The sequence below is a fragment of the Pseudophryne corroboree genome, chromosome 3, assembly GCF_028390025.1.
Source record: "Pseudophryne corroboree isolate aPseCor3 chromosome 3, aPseCor3.hap2, whole genome shotgun sequence".
NCBI lineage: Eukaryota > Metazoa > Chordata > Amphibia > Anura > Myobatrachidae > Pseudophryne > Pseudophryne corroboree.
This window is the reverse complement of record NC_086446.1, coordinates 779476088-779496248: the sequence shown is the minus strand read 5'-3', so window position 1 is coordinate 779496248 and position 20161 is coordinate 779476088. Positions and strand designations below refer to the sequence as shown.

Sequence of the window (20161 nt, the reverse complement as noted above, 5' to 3'; positions counted from 1 at the left end):
TGTCCTGCAATCCTCCTGCCTTCTCTCCATAATGGAACAATGAGGGAGATTTATCAAGGCTCGGGGAGAGATAACGTACCAACCAATCAGCTCCTCCTAAACACAGCCTATAATATGACAGTTGGAGGCTGATCATACGTTATATTTATATCAATCCATACTTCTGGCTGAGTGACCTTTTTATTGGCGATACATATTTTAGGATAGAGCTTAATACTAAAACAAATCCAAACTTAAATCCACATTCAAAAATTCACCAGGATGTTTGAAATAATATTTTAAGCAGTTAATAGTCATTTATTTATATAGCTCCATCATATTCAGTTGCGTTTTTGCAATTGGGGACACAGTAATAAAACAAGACTGAGTAATAACAGAGAGGAAGGAGGGCCCTGCTCGCAAGCTTACACTCTATACAAATATACATGAGATTGTGTTACATTTATACACATTGGTCCAGCCAGATTGCTGCAAGAGTAGTAAGTGCTTAGCGGCTAAATGAGTCACTCAATTAGCAATGTTGGTCTGTGGTCTGAGGGTTGTTTGAGTATGGAAAGAGAACACATGTAAATTTTGTGTGAACTCTGCTAATAGGGTAGAAGAGGTTAGGGAAATTAATTGGTTGGTTCTGGAATTTGATATACTTGCTTTAAGAGGTGAGTTTTCAGGGAACGCTCAAAGGTTTGAAGGCTAGAGGAAAGAACTTTTGTACAAGGAAGTCTAGAGCTGTTTAACCATCTAGGACAGGATAAGGCGACCCCTGGGGTGGTTACATGCATCCAAATATCCATGGTCTGCAACAATTCTTTAATACGCAACCTGCAAATGAACTGTGTAAAACAACATATGAATATCCTTACAAAGAATTAAGGTTCAAAAAGGGTTAAGATTACCTAAAGGATAAAAAAAAAGGGGCAGACCAGATGGGCCAAGTGGTTCTTATCTGCCGTCAAATTCTATGTTTCTATAACGGCTGCGGAAGAGAAGTGGGAAGAGGTCCAATCACAAGCCGCAACCTCATACACCCAAACCTCCATTGGTTGGTTGAGGCTGTGGACTATATTTACAAAGCAGCGCTTCTCAGCAGGATTCAGGCGCAAATGTAAAGTGGTACTAGCATTAATTGTAATGTCCGGCGAGGTTTATAGTTAATAACGCTTTAAATTTTCACCTGTACCCCGCGGAGAAGCGGCATCTTATAATATAGCCCTTTGGGTGCAGCGGCATCTTATAATATAGCCCTTTGGGTGCAGCTGGCGGACCCTTTGTGGGTATGTGGATTGTATATACAGTAATACTTATACAGCTTGTATACTGCTATGCTATGTATTGTTTGAATTGCAAATCTTTCTCTGTTCATGTTGCCAATTTATCAAAGATTATTTATGGGATATCCCAGGAAAACCCCCCTATTTCCTAAATGTAGATGGCAAAAGTAGTTTTTTTATGGGGGCTGTTTTCAATTTACCAAGCTTGCGTAGCTCCAGTAACTAACGCCATCTTCAGATGATGTTAGCCATTGTGGCATACAAGTTACACTCCGCAACAGGTGTAAGGAGCTGGTACATACATGCGCAGTCAGCAGTACATTCCAGCATTAGCGATCACTACGGTTACACATCGCAGGGATGCGCTCCTATCGTGTATACCCTGTGTGTATATTGTAATACATGCCAGTTGTACATACAGTAATTTCTCATTGCCAAGCCAATAGATACATAAGATACATATCTTCATTTGTCCATACTGCGTCTTACTTGAATACTCGCCAAGAGGTCCGTGGAGAGGAAGAGGCAAGTGGGCAGAGTTTCAAAAATGGGGTCATCATGGCCAGCCCCCTTTAAAGGTTTGCCGCTAATCATAGCAAATCAAATCATCAATACCCACGTCCTGCCCGCTTAACGGTCGGCTGGCAAGATTTGCACGCTTTAACAGGACCTGGAAGACTCTCCCCCAAATTTAGGAGTTATGACAGTGGGGAAGTATGGGTACTTGCACTTTCTACATGCTGCCATATATATAAAGGATAATAATATTCTGGAGAATGGGGATTTAAAAACATCATGAATTTTCTATGGTTCAACTAAAAGAGAAGACTTACACGTTTATTTTAGGATATTATCATTTATTTAAAAGGTGCTCTAAAAATCTGCAGCCGGGAAGTAGGAGATATGTAATTGTTATGTTGCACTGGATAGCCTCTCACACAGGACCAGCATGGGGGGGGGGAGATAACCACACTTACCCACCTCACCAGGGCTTGTGTGTCGCACGTTCACCAGGGCTCGTGAGTTGCAAGGACTCCGAGGGAGACGCGCGGCCACATACACAATTAGTGTTGCCTACTGATTTACATAGCACAAGCACTCAAGCAAATTGACTCTCTGCAGTAAAATATTTATATCAGGCCGAAACCCCAATTTCTGACGAGTCTAATACGGACTAATATTACTCCGGCACAGTAAGTCTGACAAGCATTTTATTTGTGGGATGAGGGCCTCAAGGCATTTCGAACATTGATTTAAAAGAAGAAAACGTGGGTAAAAAATAAAAATGTTCCTGGTTTAATGCATACTCGGGAAAGCAAACACAGCTCCTTTATTTATACGCAGTAATAAGCTCCTTCGCTCGCACAAATCCCGGACGCCAGATAAATGACCTGCTACTTCGCTGTGACAACTGGAGTTGGGCGTTTAAAAGACTAAAAGCAACCTGCGCTAATGCCAAAATCCCAGGGAACAGATGAAGCTGAGGTATGTGTGATGCCACCTGGACCGGCTAATTGAAAGCCGGCGGTAGAGTCTAGCCAATCAGAATCAAAGTTGTATTTCTAGGAATTTGTAAATGAGTTTGCCCGGCTGGCACTCTGCATATGATGAAGGAAGCGGATTAATCTTTTAAACGGGGATTACGAACAAAGCGTTCATCTGAAGGAGCGCAGACTAACGAAGGCTATTTATTATCTTCCTTGGTCTGACGAAAGAGAGAAGCTGGTGGAAGCGGCGAGATTCTCTGCAGTAAATGTATTGGTGGAAATCAGCGTGGTCGGAACTGCACGGATTCGCTACCGGGCTGATCCAAACTACAGACTGCACGTCCCATAAATACATTTGTTCCCTACTGAAAAAAAAAAACCAGGTGGCAGTAATAATTAGCTGAAATATATGACGAAGTTAATGAAGTGTAAATGTCACAATGATCAAAATAATTGTCTAGTGCGGTACTCAGATAGCAATGGGCACAATACTACCCTGGAAGATACCTGCCATCTTGTTCATGGTCACAGTGGAACCCATTGGCTGCACTCATCTATTCTAACAATGACATTTGAAATAGGGATTGTCAGGCAACTGGAACCCCCCCCCTCCCTGCTTTTGCCTATGGGTGATGCGGAGTTGAATTGAAAGTACACCAGTTTAAGCATTTCAGTTGCCTCTCCACTGGGGAGTAACCAGACTGTTAGGGGGGTTCTCACATAGGTAAAAGGCAAGTAGACGAAATTTTGGGTTGTGCAAAGTTGTCCGTAAGTATAAATATGCATATAATCAAAGTATAGACTGGTGCAAGAGGGAACTGATAAGGATTATGAGCATCAACCTAATAGTACATTGAGTGGGCAGATCAGATGTACCACAAAGATCAGCATAACTTTGCATGTGTGCGAATATACTCTTTTAGTTCCGTGCATGCAATGTGGGAGCCACTAACGTCGACTCACACTCAGGTCCCCTTCAGACAAAGATCCCCCCCCACACCTGGCCCACGTGGTAACCATTCAGCTCTCACCCTTACTGCGTTTCAAAACCAATTCAAATATCTGTGGTCAGTTGGGAATTAGTTCTTGTTTGTACATTGGCATTGTAGCGCTGGCCAACAAACCTGACGTGACAGCCATGAAAGTTTTACATATGTTTATCAGCAGCCCTGTACAAGGGGTACAGTCCTATTAAGTGGGGGGATTAGCCCAAACCCCCCTCTTCCCCAAAAGCAGATCCTGCACAGCCCTATGCTGGGAAGACAAGTATAATAGTTTTCTTGTGGCCTATCAACCATGTATAGGAGCTCCACCACAATTCAAATCTCACTGTATTCCTGCTTTGTTCCCAGTTGTAAAGTACAACGGAATACGATGACGGCATGCGAAAAAGCAATAAATAGGTCTGCCTTTCCTTGCCTCAGTTCTAACAGTGGGGGGGATTCAGAGCTGATCGTAGATGTGCTAAATTTATACGATCACAATCTCGGAAATGTGGGGGGACGCCCAGCACAGGGCTAGTCCGCCCCACGTGTCAAGACCTATCCCCTCCCTCCACAGAGGTGCGAAAGCATACCACTGCGGCGATGCTTTTGCACCTGGTCAGTGGCGTAAGTTCGTCCCAGTAGCCCGGAGGCGAGATAAATATTGGTGCCCCCCCCCCTATATTTAGATAAGTGTGTGTGTGTTCTGAAAAAAAAACAATGTATATACATTTCATTGTTTTTTTTTTTAAATCACACATTTCTTAGCAGTCATACCCAGGATTAGAACCCATGACCTGTTACACTGACAGCAGTCACTTTACTAATGGAGCTATTTGCTCCTGTATGGGAAGCATGAGAATTCTTACTATACAAAGTTACGTGTAATTGTCAGAGAAGTATCTTCTTGTAGTTAGAATTCTCATATTTCTTAATTTCTTATACAGGAGCAAATAGCTTCATCAGTAAGGTGTCTGCTTCCAGTGTAATAGGTCATGGTTTCTAATCCCGGGTATGACACTTGTAAAATTTGTATCTAAAGTATAATAAAAAGGGTGAGATTTGTAAGGTACAGGGACCAATGAGGAAATTGGCTACTGATAAGAGAGTAGCAGATATCAACTTAATTTAATGGTGTCACAGAATGGGAGGAGAGGTGCCCCCTTCAGAGCAGGAGCCTGGCGGCAGATGACTCCGTTGCCTCCCAGAGTTCTGCCTCTGCACCTGGTGAGTAGCTCCCTGCCTAAACAGCCTAGCTGCAGTTGCGTTGTCTGGACCACGCACCCAACGCCGTTCAAACACTGTTGACATGCCCCCTACTGCCTCGCGACCATCTCTGCCTTTCAATCACCAGTGAGATATTTTCGCGTCCCACTGTGTGTGCAAGTGCAGTGTGGCTGCTGGGCGTGCACACAAGACAATGAGCGTCAAGCTGCGATCGCTGCCGCTGCAGTGATCAGCTCTGCATTGGGCCCAATATCTATTTCATGCTGATTTTTCGGGATTGGAGGGGTGGGGGTTCCGCCATCTGTTGTCCTCTGTTACACCCCTTCTTTTTCCTTCCATCCCTCTTCAAAGAGTTGGCATTAGTCACCCGATATGGCGACAGGACATTTTTGTGGAATCATATGTCAAATATTTAAAATTGTAAAATCAATAAAACATTGATGAATAACAAGAAAAAACTTTTTGCAAATAATATATCTATATATATAATACATATATATATATAAAAAATTTTTTGCATTACACGAAATTGGGGAATAGTAAATATTGCCATCTAACACCAGCACAGCGCTGTCATGTTTTCCGGTGACCCTCTGATACCGGTCACCAAGTTTCTTTAATTCTATTACCCTTCTCAGGATAACACAGAAGTGACATGTCTCCTTCCACTCAATCTTAGGGCAGCAGCTATCAGGAGGGACAGAAGCCGGTCGCTCCCACACCCCGGCGGTGTGTCACCATGATCCATCACTCTACTGAGCTGAAACCTAGCACTTTTATTATCAAGGGGGACATGTGGCAGATCCTAATGCTACAGCCTTATCTTGTACAGAAACATTACCGTGAAATGACAGCATGCTGTTTCGATGCTGCAACCTTGCAAATCTGGGTGCAAAATTGCTGCAACTGCATTAAAAACTGATCATTTGGAGCTTTGGGGATTTTTTTTATTCTATTTTTTTTTTTTTTCATTATCTCGCTTCTGCCAAAACCTAATAAAGTCAATTTTCTTTTCTGGCACTCGTTCACAGCGCCCAACAGGTTTCCTGAAATCAAAGGTGAATTTCTGACATGAAAGACTGGGTCACTTCGCAAACAGCCGCTTAGAAAAGTTGACCCTGAATGTGAAATTCTGTAAGCCGTTGTCGGGTTGTCAATCCTGCAAGGACTCTCCTGCGTGGTAAATGTAGGTAGTCAGGACTTCTGAAGGGCCCCGTCTCCTTGGAGGCAGGCCGGGCCCAGAGGAACCGGAGCACGCACATTTAGCCATGGGATCCAAACCGAAAACCAGATTGTGGAAAAAGCCCTGCTCGTGTTTGCGTATTGTAATTGCAGACGGGTTATTAAATAAACATTATATGCAGTATTCTTTCCTTTAAAGTGCAGAACACTGATAGAATGTATGCTCAGGGGGCACGGCGGCTATCGCAGCTCAAAAAAAAAAACCTGGAACAATAGTGGGCATTGACTGAACCCATCTGTACGGGAGCCAACAGACCTGTCACTGGCAGACACTGCCGGTGGGCGTTCATGTCAATGAGAGAAGAGGACAGGGCCACCATCAACACAGAGTCATCTGTACCATAACTTTTACCCGTTGGGCCGGATGCACACTGCACAGCTTCAGCATGCAGAGCATGTTTACAGGGTAAATAATTTAAGAAAGAATATACATTTGAAAGAAGACGCCCATTGGAACAGCCAGGGCTAAAACGCTTCGGGGCAAAGACTTGTTCATTTGCATGCTGAATTTTATTAACTTTGTATACTGCTGCTTTAAAGAACGTACGTTTCAATTAAAGGAAGTGTGGAGTAGAAATACTAAGCAACTTCCAGCTTGGTTTCTGCAGGAACGCGTTGTGTTAACCCTTTGCCGGTGCACAGATCAGTCCTGCAGCGGTAGATGGATGTGGTTAGGGATAGAACGCTAAGACTGGGGCGATACTGAGCGTAGGATGTACATACTGATTGTCTGCGTCCGCTGCAGAATTACAATCCCCATCATTCTCAGGCTCTGCCTAGGAGTCATTAATGCAGGCTCCAGGAGAAGGCAAGGGTGCAAAAGATACTCAGAGCTGATGAGAGGGCTGTGGGAAGTTCTCCGGGGGATTGCGCCTTTTGGTTTTCAACAAATTATTTACATTCTCTTTTTTTACATATTTAGCAAATGCTGCATGCAGAATATATAGGGAACATTACATAAAACACTATGGAAAAGTCTGCGGAGCCCACAGCAGTGTAGAGACGACCCAAAGTGGGTGATTGTACATAGCTATAAGTGTTGGTATAGGTTATTTCCTGTATACGGACTAAGGTGGCTTTATGGGCAACTTACCTACGCATACAGTGCATCCGGAAAGTATTCACAGTGCTTCACTTTTTCCACATTTTGTTATGTTACAGACAGTCTTATTCCAAACTGGAATAAATTCATTTTTTCCTTTTAAAATTCTATTATTATTATTATCCTTTATTTATATGGCGCAACAAGGGTTCCACAGCGCCCAATTACAGAGTACATAGATAATCAAACAGGAAAACAGCAACTTACAGTTGATGACAGTATAGGACAAGTACAGGGTAAATAAACATAGCTACATCAGCAGATGACACTGGAATAAGTATCAGGTGGCAGAAGACTGCTGGATGTGGTGCAGTTGAAGATTATTCAAGTAAGAAAGGATAAGCACATGAGGGAAGAGGGCCCTGCTCGTGAGAGCTTACATTCTACACACAATACCCCATAATGACAACGTGAGAAAAGTTTTTTTGAGATTGTTGCAAATTACTTTGTTGATGTACCTTTGGCAGCAATTACAGCCTCAAGTCTTTTTGAATAAGATGCACAAGCTTGGCACACCTATCTTTGGGCAGTTTCGCCCATTCCTCTTTGCAGCACCTCTCAAGTTCCTTCCGGTTGAATGGGAAGCATTGGTGCACAGCCATTTTCAGATCTCTCCAGTGATGTTCAATCGTATTCAAGCCTGGGCTCTGGCTGGGTCACTCATGGACATTCACAGCGTTGTCCTGAAGCCACTCCTTTGATATCTTGGCTGTGTGCTTAGGGTCGTTGTCCTGCTGAAAGATGAACCATCGCCCCAGTCTGAGGTCAAGAGCGCTCTTGAGCAGGTTTTCAACCAAGATGTCTCTGTACATTGCTGCATTAATCAACTTCTATCCTGATTAGTCTCCCAGTTCCTGCTGCTAAAAAACATCCCCACAGCATGATGCTGCCACCACCATACTTCACTGTAGGGATGGTATTGGCCTGGTGATGAGCGATGCCTGGCTTCCTCCAAACATGACGCCTGGCATTCATGCCAAAGAGTTCAATCTTTGTCTCATCAGACCAGAGAATTTTGTTTCTCATGGTCTGAGAGTCCTTCAGGTGCATTTTGGCAAACTCCGGGCGGGCTGCCATGTGCTTTTTACTAAGGAGTGGCTTCCGTCTGGCCACTCCACCATACAGCCCTGATTGGTGGATTGCTGCGGAGACGGTTGTCATTCTGGAAGGTTCTCCTCCCTCCACAGAGGAATGCTGTAGCTCTGACAGAGTGACCATCAGGTTCTTGGTCACCTCCCTGACTAGGGCCCTTCTCCCCCGATCGCTGAGTTTAGACATCTGGCCAGTTCTAGGAAGAGTTCTGGCGGTACCGAACTTCTTCCATTTACGGATGATGGAGGCCACTCTGTTCATTGGGACCTTCAACGTAGCAAATATTTTTCTGTACCCTTCCCCAGATTTGTGCCTCAAAACAAATCTGTCTCGGAGGTCTACAGACATTTCCTTTGACTTCACGCTTGGTTTGTGCTCAGACATGTACTGTCAAGTGTGGGACCTTATATAGACAGGTGTGTGCCTTTCCAAATCATGTCCAATCAACTGAATTTACCACAGATGGACTCCAATTAAGCTTTAGGAACATCTCAAGGATGATCAGTGGAAACAGGATGCACCTGAGCTCAATTCTGAGCTTCATGGCAAAGGCTGTGAATACTTCTGTACATGTGATTTCTTAGTTTTTTATTTTTAATAAATTTGCAAAAATCTAAAAAAAAGCTTTTTTCACATTGTCATTATGGGGTATTGTGTGTAGAACTTTGAGGGAAAAAAAATATTTATTCCATTTTGGAATAAGGCTGTAATACAGGGGTGGGGAACCTTTTTTCTACCAAGGGCCATTTGGTTATTTATAAAATCCTTCGGGGGCCATACAAAAATTATCAACTTAAAAATGAGCCTGCCCCCAATAGATATGCCCCCAGTCAGTAGTTATGCCCCCAGTAGATATACCCCCAATCAGTTGTTATGCCCCAGTAGATATGCCCCGAGTAAGTATGCCCCCAGTCACTTGTTATGCCCCATTAGATATGCCCCGTCACTTGTTATGCCCCATTAGATATGCCACCAGTCAGTTGTTATGCCCCATACGATATGCCCTCTAGTAGCGACGCTTACACACACACACATTAAAAGAAAAAAAAACACAATACTCACCAGCCCCGCTCCTGCTTCCGGACCGTTGCCCTCCGCCTGGCTGCTCGCTCCTCAGAACTATGGGAGAGAAGTCATGACATCTCTCCCATAACACCGCACAGCAGCACACCCACACTGCCAGAGCCGGACCTCAGTAGTGAGCTCCTGCCTCCGGCTACTACTGAGGGTAAGAAGCCAGGCGCCCACTAGTAACAAAATCTCCGCGGGCGCCCGGCTAGGTGAGCCTGCCCGGGCCGGATCAAGTGGCTCTGCGGGCCTTGTACGGCCCTCGGGACTGAGGTTCCCCATCCCTGCTGTAACATAACAAAATGTGGAAAAAGTGAAGCGCTGTGAATACTTTCCAGATGCACTGTAAGATGTGTCAAATATGTACATTAGTTTTGTATGATAACTAAAACCTTTAGAGGGGTTATGAATTTAGGTACGACTCCCCTGTAACAGATGGCCATTACTCCTCTACCTTGGGGCATCCACCGGTCAGGGCTGGTGTAAAGTTTCTATGCACCCTAGGCAAAACTTCAGCCTATCCCCCCCCCCCCTCCCCCAATCTCTACCCCAACCCACACACCAGTCCAATACCCACTTTCCAGCCTCAGGTTTCTCCTTAATTTTGTTATAAGCAGACTCAGGGCTGCCCCCTGAGGTCCTAGCGCCCTAGGCAGCTGCCTAATGGTAGAGCCAGCCCTGCCACCGGTAGTCCAGCACTCCGCAGTCACCAAGGACAGCTCCATGCACCGTAGTCCTAAAGGCTAATAGGCTAATATCTTCTGTATAGGGCTTTAGCTAACGAGGCTAAGCTCTGGAAAGCCAATGGTGATGAAAAGAAACTGCGGTCTCATGACCGCCAGGACGCAGAGCACATGCCGGTCTGCAGGTCAGACTCTCCTTAAATATCTCAATACTGCTGTTTCTGCAGGACTTTTATCATCATAAAACTCTAAGCTGGCATGCTGAGCAAATCTGAGTCCCTCCAGCTATTATGGGGTTAAGGTATCCCAGCATGCAATGTCAGGCATTCTACGATTTGTAGTTCTACAACAGCTATGAAGCCACTGGTTGCCTAGCTCTGCTACTGAGCAATAACCTTAACAAGGAATTTGTCTTTGATATGAGATAATCTTCAGTTGCTTAGCTAGAATGACATATATATTTTTTTTTGTTTGTTTTTTAAATAAAGCTATATTAAGGTTGAATGTCCCTTTAATAAATCATGAAGGCATGATCTGCAGGCAGTCACACATGTTCCTGGTCCCTGCCACTAACAACAGACACATTGTGGGAGGTAGCAGCTCCTCTGTTCAGACAAATGATGGACGAGGATGTCAGGGCAGCCTGTCCGAGAGGTCAAGTGCATCAGTGTCTGCCTGCCTGTAATATATCAGGAGTCACACACAGGATGCTCTCCGAAAGACAGAGCAATAACTGCACTGATGGGAGGACACCGGTGAAGTCACCCTACAGTCTCTGATATATTTCTGTGTGTTCCGGAGAATAATGGAGGAAGCACCATGGGGAGGAGTTATACGGAAAATCTAGATGCAGTAAGAGACTTACAATGAGCAGCGAGGGTTTGCCAACAGTTTGTAGACTTCCTTGACCACATTGATGCCATTGCCCATTTTCTAGTCCACGGAACTACCCCCTTAGAAGTACGGCTAAACTTGCTTGCTCCCTGATCAACGTGAGCCTGGAAGGTGCGGAGCCGGATGACCCATGATGTAGTCTAGACTCCCACCTAGGGGCCAGTCGACACTGAGGGGCCCACATCAACCAAAGCAATTTTTATGGGGGTTTCCTTTTCACACCAGATTAGCGTCCAGTTAGCCAGTTCCACCTAGGGCCCTGTGATGTCTTAAGTGGGTTCTAGGAAGGTGCAAAAGCCGGTGAGAAAATAGGTTGAGTGTTATTTCCACCACCACCACTGATGCTTTTTAGAAAACTGCATCGTGCACGTTGATGGGGTCAGAGAGGTCACATGGTTCAGTAACGGGCGCATTTACACTGCAGGATCCGCACTTCAGAGTTGCGCCGGGGTACAGTTGTGTTTTATTAATGGTTCTCTCCCGTCTGATATTACCCCTTGTCCTGGCAACTTTACTGCCCCTAACATTATCTTAGAAGACAGACCATGGAGACATCATTCCACCGGACTGCTCCATTATATAACTACCCGCCAAACTGCTCTGACATTTCTTCCCACAAATAATAGAAAACAAGTTCCGGGATGTGCTCTGCAGACTGTGAATTAAAGATGCCAGAAGTGTTTAAAACTCACCCAGCGTCGCATTCATTAGTGAGCAAAAGAGCGACATCTACACAGGTTCAAGCCAACGTCTTGCTCTTGTCTTGCTGACTGATTGACCAGCGCTGAATAATGATGCCTGGCTTTACATTGGAATGCCGCAACTGTCCTGACAATTAGCAGCCAAGACGCCATCATTATCCCCTAGAACCCAAGCGTTCTCTGGCTCGCCGCCGTGCAAAGTGCTGCAGCAATGCAGACAGACTGAGAAGCGACACGCATGAGATGGAAATCGGGAGCGACATACGTGAGGGACAGATATACGTAACTACCAACTGCCCCTTCTCCACCTCTGCCCCTCTGTGGGGTATTATACAACTCTGCATACATAAATCCCAACATCGTCTATGAATTGTATAATATTACCCACCCTGCATATTACTGGCTAGTTTACTGCTATTTGCAATCATCAACGCTATTGTTCCGATGGCAATAGATTTTCAGTTAGATTTTGTGAGATTAATGACTGCAACCATCACCCGCTTTGTTCCGTGGCTGCTTTTCAATGTTTGGTGCTGTCACTCCTGGTGACGTACACAAGGAGAAACGCTGCACCCACTGTAGAGTTCAATTGCGGCATGTGCCATTTATATCTGCCCACTATGCGTGTGTATGAGTAAAGCAACGACGGTTCAATAAAACAAAATGCAATGGTTATCAAGCAATGGTGGCGTGCACCGATGGTAGTAAGGTGGACTTAATTCGATCCCATCTTTGTCATGACCATTCCTATAACCAGGAAAGTGGAGCTGCATGGCAGACCGCTATGCAATGGTTTATGCCCAGAAAGATGAGATGTGGTGAAACATATAAAGGGTAGCGGAGTGTGATAGCCAAGAAGTGAAGAGTTAAAGGCAGGAGGGTGGACGTGTGAAGGTTTGAAAAGAAGTGAAGAGAGAAAAGAGTTGAAGCGAGAATTAAGGGGGAGAGAGAAAAAAGGAAGGAAAAGGGTAAAGGGAGACAGGGGTTAAAGGTGAAGAAAGAGGAGGAACAGGAGGAGGAGAGAAACACATCACATGTGTAACATGAACTTTTGCAATGAGCCACTCCCGTATTGCATTTGTGTGACGCAGACCTTACCTAGGCCGGCACTATGCTACACCTCTCCCCAAAACGTTCATCTGCAGTCATGCTGAGATACAAGAGAAAGTATATTGGGGGTCATTCCGACCCGATCGCTCGCTGCAGTTTGTTGCAGCGCAGCGATCGGGTCGGAACTGCGCATGTGCCGGCGCATGGCAGTCGTCGGTGCCCAGTGATCACCTCTGAGACAGAGGCGGTCGCTGGGCGGGAGGGGGCTGAACGGCGGCTTTAAGCCGCCGTTTAGGGGGAGCGGTCGGCCAGCGGGAGCGACGAGTAACTCCCGGCCAGCCGCAGGAGATGCGCTGGCCGGGAGTTACTCCTCCAATACAAAGGCATCGCCGCTGTGTGATACTTTTGTATTTGTGCGGGGGGGGGGGGGGCAGGGGCAGCACTGACATGCGGGGCGGACTAGCCCTATGCTGGGCATCCCCCCGCATGTCTGACTTTACGATCGTAGCTGTGCTAAACTTAGCACAGCTACGATCAACTCGAAATGACCCCCACAATCCCACGGCAACAAACCAAATCCGTGGCACCCCCTCGCTAGGCTGGGACATGCAAAGGACAGGAAGCGTAATAAGCAACCAGCTCCCTATAAACACAAAACAATGAACAGAAACTTTATTCTTTGTTTTAAAACAATTTGAAATATTTTCCACCTTCAACTATTTTGCTTCCTGAACTGAGCTACATAGGTTGTATTGTGAGGTCATCCCCCAACTGAGCCGGCTGATAATCCTCTTCTGTATATGGTTAAACAAATCTTTTTAGCACAATGCAGCAGATAGAGAGAAGAAGCTAAACTGCCTCTACAAATATTGGGGTCTGCAAAACGAGCTATATTTATTGTTTTACATCATAACGAGCAGTTCACAAACGAGGTACACAGATTAGATTTCTGACAGATTTAGGAATATGCTCTCCAGCTGCTGCAGAACTACAAGTATCAATCATGCTCTCCCAGTCTCAGATTTCATTCGTCATTATATCAAATCAAGCCAGAAGGCAGCACGGTTGGTGTAATGGTTAGCATTATTTCCTCACAGTACAGAGGTCTTGCATTCGATTCCCACCAAGGCCCTAATTGTGTGGAGTTTGTATGTTCTCCATGTGCTTGCATGCGTTTCCTCTGTGTGCTCTGGCAACCCAAAAATATACTGTCAGGATACTTGTATTGTGTAGAAAAATAACCCTAATGATGTACAATAATAGGATTTTGGTTACCTACCGGTAAATCCTTTTCTCGTAGTCCATAGAGGATGCTGGGTCCACATTAGTACCATGGGGTATAGACGGGTCCACCAGGAGCCATTGGCACTTTAAGAGTTTGAGAGTGTTGGCTGGCTCCTCCCTCTATGCCCCTCCTACCAGACTGTCTAGAAACTGTGCCCGAGGAGATGGACATCTTCGAGAGAAGGATTTTACACAGATAGTGGCGAGATTCACACCAGCTCACACATACAAGGCACGCCAAGTCAACTAGCTTGAACTACTCAGCAACCGCTGAAACATTATTTACCAAGTAACAATGCAGTACTCAACTAACAACAAAGTTGTACTAAACCAAATAACGACAGTAGGAAAACGAAGCGCTGGGCGGGCGCCCAGCATCCTCTACGGACTACGAGAAAAGGATTTACCGGTAGGTAACCAAAATCCTATTTTCTCTTACGTCCTAGAGGATGCTGGGGTCCACATTAGTACCATGAAGTGTACCAAAGCTCCCAGAACGGGAGGGAGAGCGCGGAGGCTCCTGTAGAACTGATTGACTAAATTTCAGGTCCTCAGAGGCCAAAGTATCGAACTTGTAGAACTTTGCACACGTGTTCGACCCAGACCAAGTAGCCGCTCAGCAAAGCTGTAAAGCCGAGATACCCCAGGCAGCCGCCCAGGAAGAACCCACCTTACGAGTAGAGTGGGCCTTAACAGACGTAGGACACGGCAATCCTGCCGTAGAATACGCATGCTGGATAGTGAACCTAATCCAGCAAGAGATCATCTGCTTAGAAGCAGGACACCCAAGTTTCTTGGGATCATATAGGACAAACAGAGTCCGATTTTTTGTGATGAGCAGTCCTCTTCACATAGATCTTCAGAGCCCTTACAACATCCAAGGACTTTGATGAAATTGAGGAGTCAATAGCAACTGGCACCACAATAGGTTGGTTGATATGAAATGCCAACACAACCTTTGGAGGAAACTGCTGACGCGTCCAACGCTCAGCCCTATCTTCAAGGAAAATCAAGTATGGGCTTCTACAGCACAAAGCCCCCAACTCCAACATACGTCTAGCAGAAGCTAAGGCCAACAAAGTGACAGCCTTCCACGTGAGAAACTTGACCTCAACCTCCTGTAGAGGCTCAAACCAGTCCGACTGGAGGAACTGCAACACCACGTTAAGATCCCAAGGCTCCGTAGGCGGTACAAAGGAAGGTTGGATGTGAAGAACTCCCTTCAAAAAACTCTGAACCTCAGGGAGGGCAGCCAACTGTTTCTGGAAGAAAATGGATAGGGCCGAAATTTGGACCTTTATGGATCCTAACCTCAGGCCTATCCACACCTGTTTGCAGGAAGAGGAGAAAACGTCCCAGTTGAAACTCCACCGCAGGAAACCTCTTGGACTCTTTTTCCAAATACGATGGTAATGTTTTGACGTAACTCCTTTCCTAGCCTGTATCAGGGTAGGAATAACCTTGTTCCGAATGCCCTTCCGATCTAGTATCTGGCATTCAACCTCCATGCCGTCAAATGCAGTTGCGGTAAATCTTGATAGGCGAACGGCCCCTGCTGCAGCAGGTCCTCCCGAAGCGGAAGAGGCCTCGGCTCTTCCAGCAGTAGATCCAGAAGATCCGCGTACCAAGACATTCTTGGCCAATCTGGAGCAATGAGGATTGCTTGAACCCTTATTCTCCTTATGAGCTTTAGCATTCTTGGAATGAGTGGGAGTGGTGGAAACACGTACACCGACTGGAAAACCCACGGAGTCACCAGGGCGTCCACCGCCACTGCTTGTGGGTCCCTCGACCTGGAACAATATCGCCGAAGCTTCTTGTTGAGACGAGAGGCCATCATGTCGATCTGAGGTACACCCCAAAGATCTGTTACCTCCGTGAATACCTCCGGATGGAGTCCCCACTCTCCTGGATGGAGATTGTTTCTGCTGATGAAGCCCGCTTCCCAGTTGTATAACTACGGAATGAAGATGGCTGACAGCGCCAACGCGTGCTTTTCTGCCCAGAGGATGATTCTTGTTACCTCTGACATTGCAGCTCTACTCTTCGTTCCACCCTGTCGGTTGATGTAAGCCACTCTCATTACACTGCCCGACTGCACTTGATTGGCCCGATTTCTCAGAAGATGGGCCGCTTGGAGAAGACCGTTGTAGACGGCTCTTAGTTCTAGAATGTTTATCGGCGGGCCGGCTTTCAGACTTGACCACCTTCCTTGGAAGGTCTCCCCTTGAGTGACTGCGCCCCTGACTCTGAGACTTGCTGGGATCCAGTGCTGAATCCCGAACCTGCGGCCCTCCAGAAGGTGAGGTAGTTGCAACCACCAGAGGAGTGAAATCCTGGCCTTTGGTGACAGACGTATCCTCTGGTGCATATGTATATGGGATCCTGACCGCTTGTCCAGGAGATCCAGTTGGAAGGACCCAGCATGAAACCTCCCATACTGTAGAGCCTCGTAAGAGGCTACCATCTTCTTAAAAAACCTAATTTAGATCCCGACTGCATGACCAACTACAGACCGGTATCAAACCTTCCTTTCCTAGGAAAGGTTATTGAGAAAGTCGTTGCAAATCAACTGGAAACCCGCCTGACAACCCATGATATTTATGATCCATTTCAATCAGGATTCAGGAGAAGACATAGCACTGAAACAGCCCTGGTGTGTGTGTTAAATGATCTTCTGATGGCAAAAGACAGAGGTGACTGTTCAATATTAATCCTTCTGGATCTCTCGGCAGCATTTGATACCGTGGACCATGGGCTTCTGATTGAGCGACTGATACATTTCTGTGGTCTGGATGGCACAGTCCTAAGATGGTTCAAATCATTTCTCACAGGCAGGTCACAGAGAGTATCATCTGGATTATACTCATCACCACCAGTGTCATTGCCATGTGGTGTCCCACAAGGTTCTATACTATCCCCCATGCTTTTTGCAGTATACATGCTCCCATTGGGCGAAATAATCAGGCGCCATGGCCTGGTCTACCACTGCTATGCAGATGATACACAACTGTACTTGTCCTTTGCTCCGGGCACTGATAACCCAATAGCAACCCTTAATGGCTGTCTAGCTGAACTACAGGAGTGGATGAGCGCCAGCTGGCTGCGACTGAACCCGGATAAAACAGAGGTCCTTATGATACGACCGCAACATCAAAGGACAAGACTGCAGCATAGCCAACCAACTGGACTTACACTCGGGGATTCAGAATTACAGACCAGTGATCGTGTGCGGAATCTTGGCGTTGTCCTGGATGGTGGCTTGACACTTAAACATCAGATATCAGCCACAATCAAATCCTCATTCTTTCACCTGAGGAACATAGCCAGAATCAAGCACTTAATTCCCTCAGATGATATGCCAAAAGTCATACATGCATTTGTATCATCTCGTTTAGACTACTGTAATGCCCTCTACCTTGGTCTCCCAGCAAAAGAATTGCAGCGCTTACAGCTGGTGCAAAACACAGCTGCCAGGCTATTAACCAACCAGCCCCGTTCTAGCCACATAACACCCATCCTCTACTCCCTTCACTGGCTGCCTGTACGATGGCGAATCATCTTCAAGATTGGCTTACTGAGTTTCAAAGCATTACATGACCAAGGCCCAAGGTACCTGAAACAGCTTCTGACCCCATACTGCCCCACTCGATTACTGCGATCTGTAGATGAAGGACTTTTAGCAGTACCTAGAATCTACCGTAATTCATCTGGGGGTCGAGCTTTTAGTCATGCGGCTCCGACTCTATGGAACTCACTTCCCCGCACAGTGCGAGAGGCCCCAACTATAGAATCCTTCAAAAGTAGACTCAAGACTTTTCTGTTTACTCAAGCATTCCCATAATTGTCCCTTTTAGTATCTTCATGCTTCTGTATTTTATGAAAATGTACTTCATTATTTTCTGTACTATATTATGCTATGTATCTGTTAAGCGCCTTGAGTCCTATGGGAGAAAGAGCGCTATATAAATAAAATTATTATTATTATTATTATAATTATTATCTTCCCCAGAAGGCGAATGCACTGATGAACCGACACCCGGGCTGGCTTCAGGACACCCCGGACCATTGTTTAAATCACCAATGCTTTTTCCTCCGGAAGAAACACCCTCTGCACTTCCGTGTCGAGGATCATTCCCAGAAAGGACAACCTCCTGGTTGGTTCCAAATTTGATTCCTGAGCAGGTGGGTTGTGAGAAGGATGGACTGTAAAAGCTTCTACTTGGACGGTACCTTTATCAGCAGATCGTCCAGATATGGAATTACAGTATGTTCACCCCCCTGTCTGCGGAGGAGAACCATCATTTCCGCCATCACCTTGGTGAAAACCCTCTGTTATGTGGAGATACCAAATGGCAGAGCCTGGAACTGATAGTGACAGTCCAACAGTGCGAATCGGAGATAAGCCTGATGCGGCAGCCAAATCGGAATGTGGAGGTACGCATCATTGATATCCAAGGATACCAGGAATTCCCCTCTTCCATACTTGATATCACCGCCCTTAGAGATTCCATTTTGAACTTGAACCCCTTCAGAAAGGGATTTAGTGATTTTAGGTTCAGAATGGGCCTGACCGAACCATCCGGTTCGTTACCACGAAAAGGTTCGAATAGTAACCTTTGTTTTCTGAATTGAAAAACAGGTGAGGAGGGAGATTTTGAAATTTCAGCCTGTACCCCTGAGACACAATATCTTGCACCCAGGGGTCCAGGCCGGATGACACCCAGACGTGACTGAAATGCCCGAGTCTCGCTCCCACCGGCCCCACCTCCGGGGGCATGCAGTCCACCGTCGTGCGGAGGACTTTGGTGTACCTGAAGCAGGTTTTTGTTCCTAGGAACCTGCAGCCTCAGATTTCTTGGACTTGGGCCGACCTCCCCAAAAGAAGGTGTTGGACGGCTTGGCCTTTCTGGGCTTGGTAGACCGAAAGGGCTGTGATGTAACTGAAGAAAAGGGTTTCTTCGGAGCAGGTGTAGCTGAGGGAAGAAAAGGTGACTTACCAGCTGTAGCCGTGGAGATCCGCGCATCTAACGTTTCCCCAAAGAGAGCCCGACCTGTGTAGGGTAGGGTCTCCACACTTCTCCTGGATTCCGCGTCAGCAGACCACTGGCGCAACCACAGTCCTCGACGAGCTGTTAGAGACATGGAAGAAATTCCCGCAGCCATGGAACCCAGGTCTTTCATGGATTCTACCAGAAATTCAGCCGAATCCTGAATGTTACGTAAAAACAGTTCAACGTCACATTTTTCCATAGTATCCAAGTCTTCAAGTAACATGCCTGACCACTTTTCTATAGCTTTGGCAATCCAATCACTGGCAATAGTGGGGCGTAGTATTGCCCCAGAAGCCGTGTACATGGATTTAAGCATATTATCAATTTTACGATGAGCCGGCTCTTTCAAGGCAGTAGATCCTGGAACCGGTAAAACCACCGTTTTTGAGAGTATGGATACTGACACGTCAACAATAGGTGGGTTTTCCCATTTTTTCCTATCCTCTACCGGGAAAGGAAATGCCACCAGAACCCTTTTAGGTATCTGGAATTTTTTATCCAGTTTTCCCAAGCCTTTTCAAAAATAGCATTTAATTCCTTTGACGCAGGGAAGGTTAGCGAGGCTTTCTTATTTTCAGTGAAGTAAGCCTCCTCAACCTGCTCAGATGTTGTATCAGCAATATTCAACACATCTCTAATAGCCTCTATTATCAACTGCACCTCTTTAGCAAGCGATGCTGTCCCCCACAACACATCCCCGTCACCATCTGCAGTATCAGAATCGGTATCGGTATCATCCTGCATGATCTGTGCAAGAGCACGTTTATGTGAATATACAGCGTGGAGCCCTGAGGTACCAGAACTGAGCCAGACTGCCTTAGAGTTCTGTAAAGCCTGAGTTGCAGATTCATTTTTTGCAAACCTATTTGAAATCTGAGAAATCATAGATTTGATAGATGACAACCACTCAGGCTCCCTTGCTGGTATCTGTGCTAAACCAGTGCAATCCTGATCACATGGAATGGGATTATCCTGAGAGGACATATCCTCTGCAGCATATGATACAGAGTCCCTGGACATTGCTTA

At 46.0% G+C, this 20161-nt stretch overlaps 1 protein-coding gene across 5 annotated transcripts in view; it reads right to left on the bottom strand.

The window, feature by feature from the left end:
- The window catches only part of VTI1A (vesicle transport through interaction with t-SNAREs 1A), a 743722-nt gene that overhangs the window by 136659 nt on the left and 586902 nt on the right, over positions 1-20161 (bottom strand). The gene's annotated exons all lie outside the window — the stretch shown is intronic.